This window comes from Centruroides vittatus, unplaced genomic scaffold (genome assembly GCF_030686945.1).
Source record: "Centruroides vittatus isolate TY-2023 unplaced genomic scaffold, ASM3068694v2 contig_880, whole genome shotgun sequence".
NCBI classification, from domain to species: Eukaryota; Metazoa; Arthropoda; class Arachnida; order Scorpiones; family Buthidae; genus Centruroides; species Centruroides vittatus.
In genome coordinates, this window is record NW_027122572.1 from 1,491,059 (window position 1) to 1,501,181 (window position 10,123).

Genomic DNA, 10,123 nt, shown 5'->3' on the forward strand with positions numbered 1-10,123 from the left:
GGAATAAGCTAGATAACAAATGTGCAAATCATTCTTACCCGTTTATGCTACGAGTGCTTTAATCATTTCTTTCGAGTTGACAACGCTCCTGGAGTAATTTCTCTTCCAATAAATGCAATATAAATATATATTCACAAATAAAAAATAGATGTTTTAAATTGTAGTTTACATTGTCTTTCCATTTTTTTTAATATAGTGAAAAATATATCTTGTATGACATATATAGTTATATTAATATATTACTTATTTATGGAGTAAAAAAGTATATATTTATATAATTTTTGTTTTAAATAAATAAATATATATATATATGCAATATAAAAGCATAAATAAATAAAAACATAACAGGCATCATCGTCATCATACTCGAAGTTGTTTTCTTATCTGTGATACTGTATAAGACAAACTTCTTTTATCAAGAGAAACTTTTTTTATATTTTATCTCATATATTATATAGAATGTTTGTAAAATATATGGTTATTTAATATATATATATATTTAGAAAGAGATAAAATATATCTTTATATTACTCTGTTTTATCTGTAGGTCTGTATTCATTTCTAAAATTAAATAAGGAACACAACATATTTTGTAAAAATGTTATTCACAATATAAACACGGTTTTAATTTATTAATTCCAAACAGTTTTAGAAATTTATAAAATTATAAAAAAGTCAAAGAAAGTATTCACATTTGGAGAAAGTAATATTTGATTCGTTATTTCCACATCTCTGTACACAAAACAAAAATTTCTTGAAAGAACAATATCAAAGATAAGAAAACAATAAAAAAGAAAAAAGAGAAGTAAGGTAGCTATTAGTTTGAAATCCCACAGTTGTTCTTGAAATCCAACGTAGATTTGTCGAGGTCACTTTCTCTCTTCAGAAAGTGCAAGCTGGTGTCATTACGGGATTTACACCCTTTCCCCGCTGTTTAATGGCACACTTGTTTCAGGAGATGGTGCATTTCTCACAGGATGGGTACTTAAGGTTAGCACAACACCACACGACTCGAAACTCCAACTTGGACAGTCTTGCTTCACTTATTTCAATTCTTGTCAAACCACGAAAGATAAATGGAAACTCGGGCAATATATCTAATTTTAGTAAAAAGAAAAAGGGTATTAAAACTGCAATTAAATCGTTTTACCGTTATGGAAGGCAACAACAGAAAATAACGAAAAAAATTAGCACATTAACTATCGTGGAACTTCCGAATCTCTTATAAATATTTACTTTTAATACGTTTATACAATTTATGTGTTTAAATTTCCAAAACAATTGCAGGAAATAAAATCCGTTTGTTTAACAAATGTCACAAAATTTTCTAACATAAATTTTGTAAAAATGCTAAACGGTTACACATCACGAAACTTTAAATTCGCTACATGCTAATACTCAATAAAACGGGGGAAGTAGACCATTTTTGTATTGACTTCTCCAATTGTCTCGATATCTAGGCACTGTTCACTCACGTAAGACTTTTTCAGATTTTATTCTTTTATTTCTAGAAAGAATTACGAATGGGAATTATAAATTTTCTTTTTTAATGAATCAAAATCTTAATTCTTCTATAACATTATGCTCCTAATACAAGAAATTTTCTTTTGTAATTACAAAATCCTTTATTACATGGAGCAAAGTTTAAGAGAAACTTTTATGTTGATCTATATTAAACTGTGCAGGATTTCAAGGATATATCTGTAAAATATTTCCCGGAATAGGAACAAAAATAAACTTTTATAATTCTTTTTTCATTATGATTATGAGAAAAATTCGGAAAAAATCTAAACTTTTTATAGATTTAATTACGAAAATCTTTAAGACAGAGGAGAGTTTAGACGTTTTATTAATTCTGATTACAAACGCGGATTATATTAGAAAAATTTTTAATTGTAAAGTCACGTTTAAGAGAAGATGAAATTAAAATATTTAAGACTTATTTATGATACAATACACGATACAATGTAGACGCTTATTTATAGTTGAACACCTTCATTTACAGTTGTAAAACCATCCGCGAGGGGGCAGAGGATGTCGGATGAGGGTTGCGTGTGTTAGGGTAAGCACACACGAGCCTTCTATTCTTATCGGAACCAGGCATTAAACGACATTAAAATATAAAGCGTTGTAGGCTTTGTTTGTACAGAATTAATGGTTGTAATATATTGCATTTCGCTATTGGTCGACTGGAAATAAGCCTAAATCTAAACACAACATATTATAACTGATATATTATTGGATTCGGTGCCCTTCTATAATTTGGTAACCCATACAACACCGCTTTGAAATATCCCTTTAGGTCACAGCGCAACATTAAACTGTTGTAATAATCTTGCTAGTAGATTAAACGATTGTTATGTATAGGAATAAATGTTGCGTTGATGTAAGTCGATGCAAACCTAACTTTATATATAATTCCAGATGTCAACTGATCCGGCTGTTTTACTGCCGGAGTCATAATTCTCCACCTCATCCAATTAAATGTTTATAAATTAATTCTTATAATATTAATGTAATAAGTGTATTGAATGGAAGCGTAAATGAATGGCTTCGTTAAAATTTTACTGTTTTATTCACAAAAAAAATTTACTTAAATTTTCTCTTTGTAATAATTTTGTTGACAATGGTGTTTTTAGCGTATTAGAAAGCTCTTAATTAAGTAAAATATTAATTTAGCTTAGAGAAAGTAATTTATTTTTCAAAGCTTTCTTAAAGCTCTCAAAGCTCAAAGCATACTAAGCTCTCAAGAGCTTTCCTATTGCCAAATAAAGCCTTAACTTACTGGAGTTTACTACGAAATCTTTTATTGTCAAATAGCTTGAATTTAGTTGTAAAGAGAATTCACTAAGAAAAGCTTTCCTAAAGTTTTAATTTGTTTGTAAAAGAGAATTTATTAAAAAATCTTTTTTAGTCAGGTAATTTAACTGGGAAGAGCTATTCTTAATGAAGTTAATACAGTTTTTCTGTAGTCAGGTTAGATTTATACTAGGCCAAGAAAAATTCTTCTTATTGCAGACAGCTTTTCTCGTGTTAAAAAGTCTATTATACTGGAAAGAGTGAATCTAAACTTACTAAAAACAACTTTACCATAGTCAGATAATATAAATATTTGACTAATAAGAGTTGGTTTTAGCAGATTATAAACATTTCTTATACTTATAATTTAGTTAGGATTTATACTTGCTTGAAAAATCTCTCTTTTTTTTAGCTTACTACAAAAAAATTTTCTACAACAAGTAAGTTTTTATATGGTTGAGAGCAGTTTTTATCTTGCTTTTTCAGCTTTTACAGTATTACGCTAAGAGCAGTGACATCCTTTAAAGATAGGAGCATCTCAAATAGTTTCAGTATAGTTTTCTAGCTGTTATAGATAATCTATTATCCTATATTTCAGTTAGTTGTAAAATCAACGTAAATAGTACATTAGAATAAGATTATTCGCTTTGGTTTTCTCTTATTTCAAGCTTTTTTTTTCGTTTTCTGTTTAGGCGTTTTCATGCATCATACTTTACGTGTAACCGTTACAGTATATTACTAATATATATATATATATATATATAGCGCCATCTATCGACATAAATTTGTATTAAAAATATAAATACTGTATATTATTATTTTTACAGGCATTAAAAACATCACAATCAAACCTGATCCATTTATCAGAAATTCAAAAATATCAAATTTAAATTATGAAATTTCTACGTAGGAAAATTCGAGTACAAGAAATAAATATTTTTTGGATTACATCCAATCGATACAACATAAATGCGTGTTAAACTTTACAAAAATTCACATTACTTGCGCTTATTTTTATATAACGATCTTACTTATTATTTTAAAAAAATTAAAAAAAGAATCTCTCTTCTATTCCTGTGCTTTTCGATTTTCTTTTGTTTTTTTTTTGTTTTTTTTTCGTTTGACTGCCACATTGTTAGGCCATGTTGCCCTGTAAAACCAGCACTAACATCTGTTATTGCACCACAAACCATAATAGGTACAATTTATAGTCTGCCATTAAACTGCGAATATATCCTACCTCGGGCTAAGGGATTTTCGTTTCAAGTTCTTCTTCCCTTGTACTTCTTTCACAACTATCTCTTCCTTTGCGATATTTAATACTCTTACACTTTCACCCTTGTACCATTTTAACTCGTATTGCCATTCTTTAGAAGTTAGAGTAACAAAATTTTTAATATTTATAAGCTGTCGGCCATTGATTTTAATTATATAATATAACACTCGCTTCCTACCATCGACGTTAATTAATTTAAGCATTTCTCTGTCGAAGATGTAATAATATGTCGTTACCACCCTCCAGAAAAAATTAAAAAAAAAAAAAAATTAAAAAATAAAATACAAATTTGGTATCTTTAGGGGTTTAGGAGTTCTGAATTTAGTTAAATTTAATCCAATAAATTGGAACCAAAATTCTGTTTCAAAGAATTTCCTTTTAGTTTTATTAGTTTATCTTCTCCTCTCGTTAAACCAAGTTATTTGTAAACTATTTTGATGAAGTCTTTTCTTAACTTGAAACAAATTAAATTCCAAAAAATCATTCTGATATCAATCCTGAATATAATTAAAATTTTAAAAAATAATTTAATATAAATTAATCCGTGAAAAATACTCTGAAAAAGTATTTCTTTGCGCCTGTATTTTGGGTGTAGTTGTGTACTTAATTTCTATTTTTTAATGAGTTATGAATCGAATTAAGTATCTAAAATTAATTTTAATTTAAATAGTGAATGATAATTAAATTAATTTAATTTTCTTTTTTTTTTTTGTTTTGTAAACGTGATCCATCAAAACCATTTAAAAAAAGAGGCACTAGTTAAGAGAATTTTCAAACTTATTCTTAACTCAAAGTCAAATTTAACTTCCGAAAGATATTTCTGACTGCGGGGTCTTTAATTTAATTTAATTAATTAACTTTTTTTTTAAACACGTAAGTCATAATAATCAGTCAGAACAATTTCAAAAACAGAGATAATTTTCAAAGTTATTAACTATACTCCGAGGGCACAAAATTATTGTAAGATGATCGTGATAAAGAATCAAATTAAACACTTCCAAATGTACAGTACAGTGCATATTACTGTATATAATTGGATTTTTAAATGAATTAAATTAAGTGAATTCTTTTACTATTGAAGATGGAATAATCAGTTCCATGAACAGGCAGTTTTGAAATGTGCAAAGTGTTTTGCGGATTGTTGTGATCATTCTTAATCAATTTTATTACAAGAATAGAGATAAGGAACCAAATTAAATTTCCAAAAAATATATATAAGTTCGATTTCAATCGTTGAAGATAATTTAATCCCGCTGTAACACTTTTGACTACTTGCTTTCTTTGGGCGAAGATATGAAGTGAGTGTAGAAACTATAAGTGCTACTTTCGCTCGCTGCCATTATTGATAAGAACAGGGTTATTAAATGTGACAGTAGAAGCCAAGTAATCTGTCGTGGCCATAGGGAGAGGACACCAGCGTGTCAGAGTTGATTTGTGAGGTCCATTGTCTTTTGTATTTGAAGATTGGATGGCGTCTTGTAGGTGGCAAATAATAGATCGGATAGCAAAGAGGATTACTTGTTCCAAAGACTGGATAGACTAGAAACTGCTAAGATGTTATTCTTATGATTTGACTAATCTTGGAGTAATATCTGTCCTAAGCTTAAATGATCTGGCTATAAATATTTTCACTAATCCAACGGTTGTTAAAATAGATGTTTGGATGTTTAAAGATTTCCAAGCGCTTGGCTATAAATTAAAGATTTATAACACGTTTATTGTTTCTAAATAATTTATTATGTTAAGATTATTCAGTAGAATGCTTATACCTTATTAATTCTACAGTTTATTATTATTTTTTTTTATAAAAATTTTTTATAGAAAAATGTATAAAACTTGATTACTTTCTCCCTTATCATCAATTCATTAAGTTACCAATTGCACTAATGATATTTTCGAACAGATTTTTAGAAACAATTTAGTGAGTTGTGCAGCATCCGGTAGTGGATATCGCTTTTGGATATATATATATAACGATTTTCCTTCCCTCCCACAAACTTGAATATTGTGTGGTTTTCTTCAGCAGCAGGCGCGCCTTGTCGTAAATAAACCCCCGCTTCTTTCTAATCTTCTTCTCTCTATTGGAGTGAATCATTTTCTAAACTTATTCAATCGCATTTTATGACTGTTATTTTCGCGATTTCTATACGTTTTACGACTCAAACCAGTTACCATACGAAAAACAACAGGTTTTTAGAATTTTCTCTTCTCATATATATATATATATATATATATAATTTTTTTTTTACTTTTTCTCTCCATCCACCTCCTTTTCCTCCTCCTTCCTTCTGCTCTGGTATTGAATATGACAACATTGCTCGGCTAACGCCAATCCCTGACTGAAGTTTATTGCCGGAAGCATAGCTTTTCCGCTTCCGATGACAAACGGGAAGTGTGTTTTTATGACGTCATCGCGTGTCTGCTGCGACCTCCGCGGAACCACCAAAATAAAAAAAAAGCAAAGAATTCGCTCTCTCTCCTCCTATCTCTCTCCTTTAACATGTAAAATATTGCAGCACTAAATTGATTCCGTTCTGGGATGGCATTTTCGAATGTTTTCCACCATTTTCAGCCACAACTAGACAATGACTTTTCTAGCTAAGAGAATAGTAAAAGAAGAAAGAGTTAACTTTTCGGTCGCCAACTTTGGAAAAAGTTTTTTTATAACCCTTCTCTCTCTCGTTCTCTCTCTCTCTTTCTCCACTGTCTCTCGTTATCGCAGTGGACCCCGGAATGTCAGTTTGGCAGATTCTTCTTGATACTAGATCATGACTGGGGGACAAGACAGGGCTGCAAGAAAAGATTACGGGTGGAAAAACACGTGCTAATTACTGAAGGAAGCTATTGTCTCACCCTTGCTGTCACACACACCTTTAATTGTGTAATTATGGCTGTCAACTGAGAGTCCCTCACACACTGGGAGGGATGGGGGAAGAAGCAGATGGTGATGAAAGGAACTACAGCCAAAAACAGGCAAAAGACTTTACGCCTAAAACCCGCCAGAGTGTTGTTTGCAGTTACAAAAACCCCGTTTTCAGTACAATATGACGTTGGAGCTTTTGTTTTAAGATATTGGTGTGACATTTGGCGGTTTTGAATGATGCTCTAAGGGTAGAGACATTGTGCTACACTCTCACCTTTATTGATAGACTTCTGCCTTTTGTTCATTGTTATTAAAACATTCAAGTAAAAGAAGGCATCCTTCTTATGACACATTCCATATGTCTTTTCTATTTTCTTCCTAGTTTTCTCTCCAAAAGGAGGGAGTCGAGTCGAAGGGGGTGGACAACGTTCACGCCCTCTCATTTCACGCAAGGCGCATTTAATTAGAGAAAAATGGGTGGGCGATCACCTTTTGTGTTCAGTACTGATTGAAGGTTGACGACTGGCTGATGAGCACGGTAAGTTTTTTTCTTTTTTTTCAACCCCCGTTTCTCCTTTCCCCAATTGAAATTATTGTAACTACTCCGCTTTCTTTCGCTCTAAAGATGTTTAAAAAACAAATTATACAATTTAATTTTTAATACATATATATATAATTAAAATATCGCATCGATCGTGATGTAGTGTTATAAATGAACGTAACTAATCATTGTCTTTTTCAGTGGTTGACCAAAATTTCTAGAAAGAACTCACCTGTTTCGATATTTTCCAGTCGCTTTATTCCATCAGCGGATTTCATGCTCTGTTGATTATGTGCAAAGCAAAGCGAAAACTCAATTGTTCGTCTCAACTTGGAGAGTGTCTCTGCAACAGAAGAGAAATTGCAGCTCACGTCACAATTGCTGTTTTTCATCCATGACCCTGTCCGACCTTACTCATATTTATAACTTACATGTTATTTCCTCGATTCTCTTAATGGTTCTATCCATATTGGCTTCACATAACGCATTAAAAAAAGTCTTACCGAGGACATTTTGTTCTTTCTTTTCTTAGCGCTTTTAATCATTGTGTAAACTTATTATAAATTTGTTAAATATAATAATGTTATAATAAAGTTAAAAGTAATCTTTGATAAATTCCCTTTCAATAAATATTTTTTTATATATAGAGAATGGTTTTAAAATAAATCACTCACTAAAAAGTATTTATTTAGTTTTAAATCTGTGAATGTTAGAAGCGATAATGTAAGTAGATGTAAAGATTCTCCTATTAATAAATTTTTATTATTTTTTAAGTTTCATTATAAAATACTTATCAAATTATATATATATGTATATAAATAATTTTTTAGTAATGTTTTGTTAAAGTTAACACGATAAATTCTACACACCAGTGTAAAACAGTATAAGTTTACAGATAAAATAATTTTTTTCATAAGTATCTCATTTAAGATCCATATTCTTTTATACATCAGCCTGATTGTTAACGTGTAAAAATTGATATAAAATGATTTTTACTTCTGTTGTAAACTATAAAAAATGGCAGTAAACAAAAAAATGTATAGAACACACAAATTGGATATCTGTTGGGATTTCATTAATGGGTCATATGGGCGAGTATTCTTATCTAATGTCTCAATAACTGCGAAAAGTTTTGTCTTAGTCTCATAGATAGTTTTTCCCCTCTTTTCTTATTTGCCCCCTCATATACCAATAGCGGCTTGCCAAAAATTAAGGATACAAGATGATATTTATTAGGCGGTGAACTTAATGCGATAAAACTCTTCACGAACTTTTAATTACATTAATTAAGGCTTCACACATGAATACTGCATCATTAACTTCTTTCGTTCAGTAATAAAGCTAAAAGGAGAACGAAGATGAAGGGGGTTAAAACAGGAGGGTTGGAAGAAATTGTTTCGAGCTGGTCGAACTATAATTTTTTTTTTTTTTTTTTTTTTTGTATCCCTTCTGTGCTTACTTCTTTCTTTAGTTTTGCATTTTCCCCTCCCATCCCATCATACGCGTATTGCTTTAAGTACCACATGTATTAAGCTGAAGTCTTAATTGTAACCTAGGTTTACTGGCTTTGTTTGCTTTTATTGGCTAACGATTCGGAAACTGGATATCGTCGACATCTATACTTTTGCTTTCTTTGTAAACCCCCCTCACTCTCACTCTCTCTCTCTCTCTCTCTTTCGTCTTTTAATAAATAAATCAATATTTTCAAATTTAGATTACCTTTTTTTCAGTAGTGATAATATCTTTGTGTAAATTACGTGTGAAATTTTACATATTTATCAACTTGATTATTCGTTGTAATGTTTATTTCTCTCGTAATTTCACTTTGTTTTCGATTAGGAAATGATGTTTTTTTGAGTCGATTTGAAGTTATTTTTGGTTCCGACGCTCGTTTCTTATGCATCTCGATGACTAGGAATGTTTTTAAATCTATTATATAAGTGAAAAAATTCGTTACCCTTATCAAAAATCTCTTTCTAAAAACTCACACGTGACGATTCTGATAATGTAATTCGGATATTTTAAACGAGAGAATAACATTTGAATTTTTTTCCCTTGATGAAAAAGTGTTTACTTTGCATCTCTCGATCGAATTATAAAACATTCTAAATGGGAAAAATCTAAAAAAATCATGACACCTTATGTATTAAGAACTTCATATCATGCACAAGTAATAACTGAAAGAAGCTAAATAGCATCTAAATTAAGTACAAACCAAGCATCAGTCTAACATATCGAGTGTGTTAACTACTCAAATCAGTCTGGGTTTTAACAAGATATGAACATCTTGAAGGTTCGAGTTACATATATGTTTATCATAAGTTGAAGTTACATCGTGAGAACGCGGCATTCACGCTACAAAGAGAGAAATATTCGTTGTAACATCGTCTTTAGCCAAGAGAATGAGACATCGTTTCGAACACCCCAAGGCTAAGTTTACATTTAATGAACTAATATATTTAAAATCTCTGTAAGCAGATTTTAAGATATGTAACATAAAATTAAATCGATATTTTAAATTTAATTGGAACAAACAAATTATTCTGTGTCTTACGGGCCGAACAATTAGCGCAATTAAAGAGACGAAGGGGGGAACGAACAAAAGTAGTCATAGTTTATCAACCACCTTTTCGGCTTATCTGTT

General features: G+C 30.4%; 1 long non-coding RNA gene across 1 annotated transcript in view; it reads left to right on the forward strand.

Moving 5' to 3' along the window:
- The window catches only part of LOC136983358 (uncharacterized), a 42,178-nt gene extending 34,069 nt beyond the window's left edge, over window positions 1-8,109 (forward strand). The window contains exon 2 of the long non-coding RNA XR_010882032.1: window positions 7,681-8,109. This is a non-coding gene — a long non-coding RNA (uncharacterized lncRNA). The remainder of the gene's footprint in view (window positions 1-7,680) is intronic.
- Window positions 8,110-10,123: the final 2,014 nt, after the last annotated feature.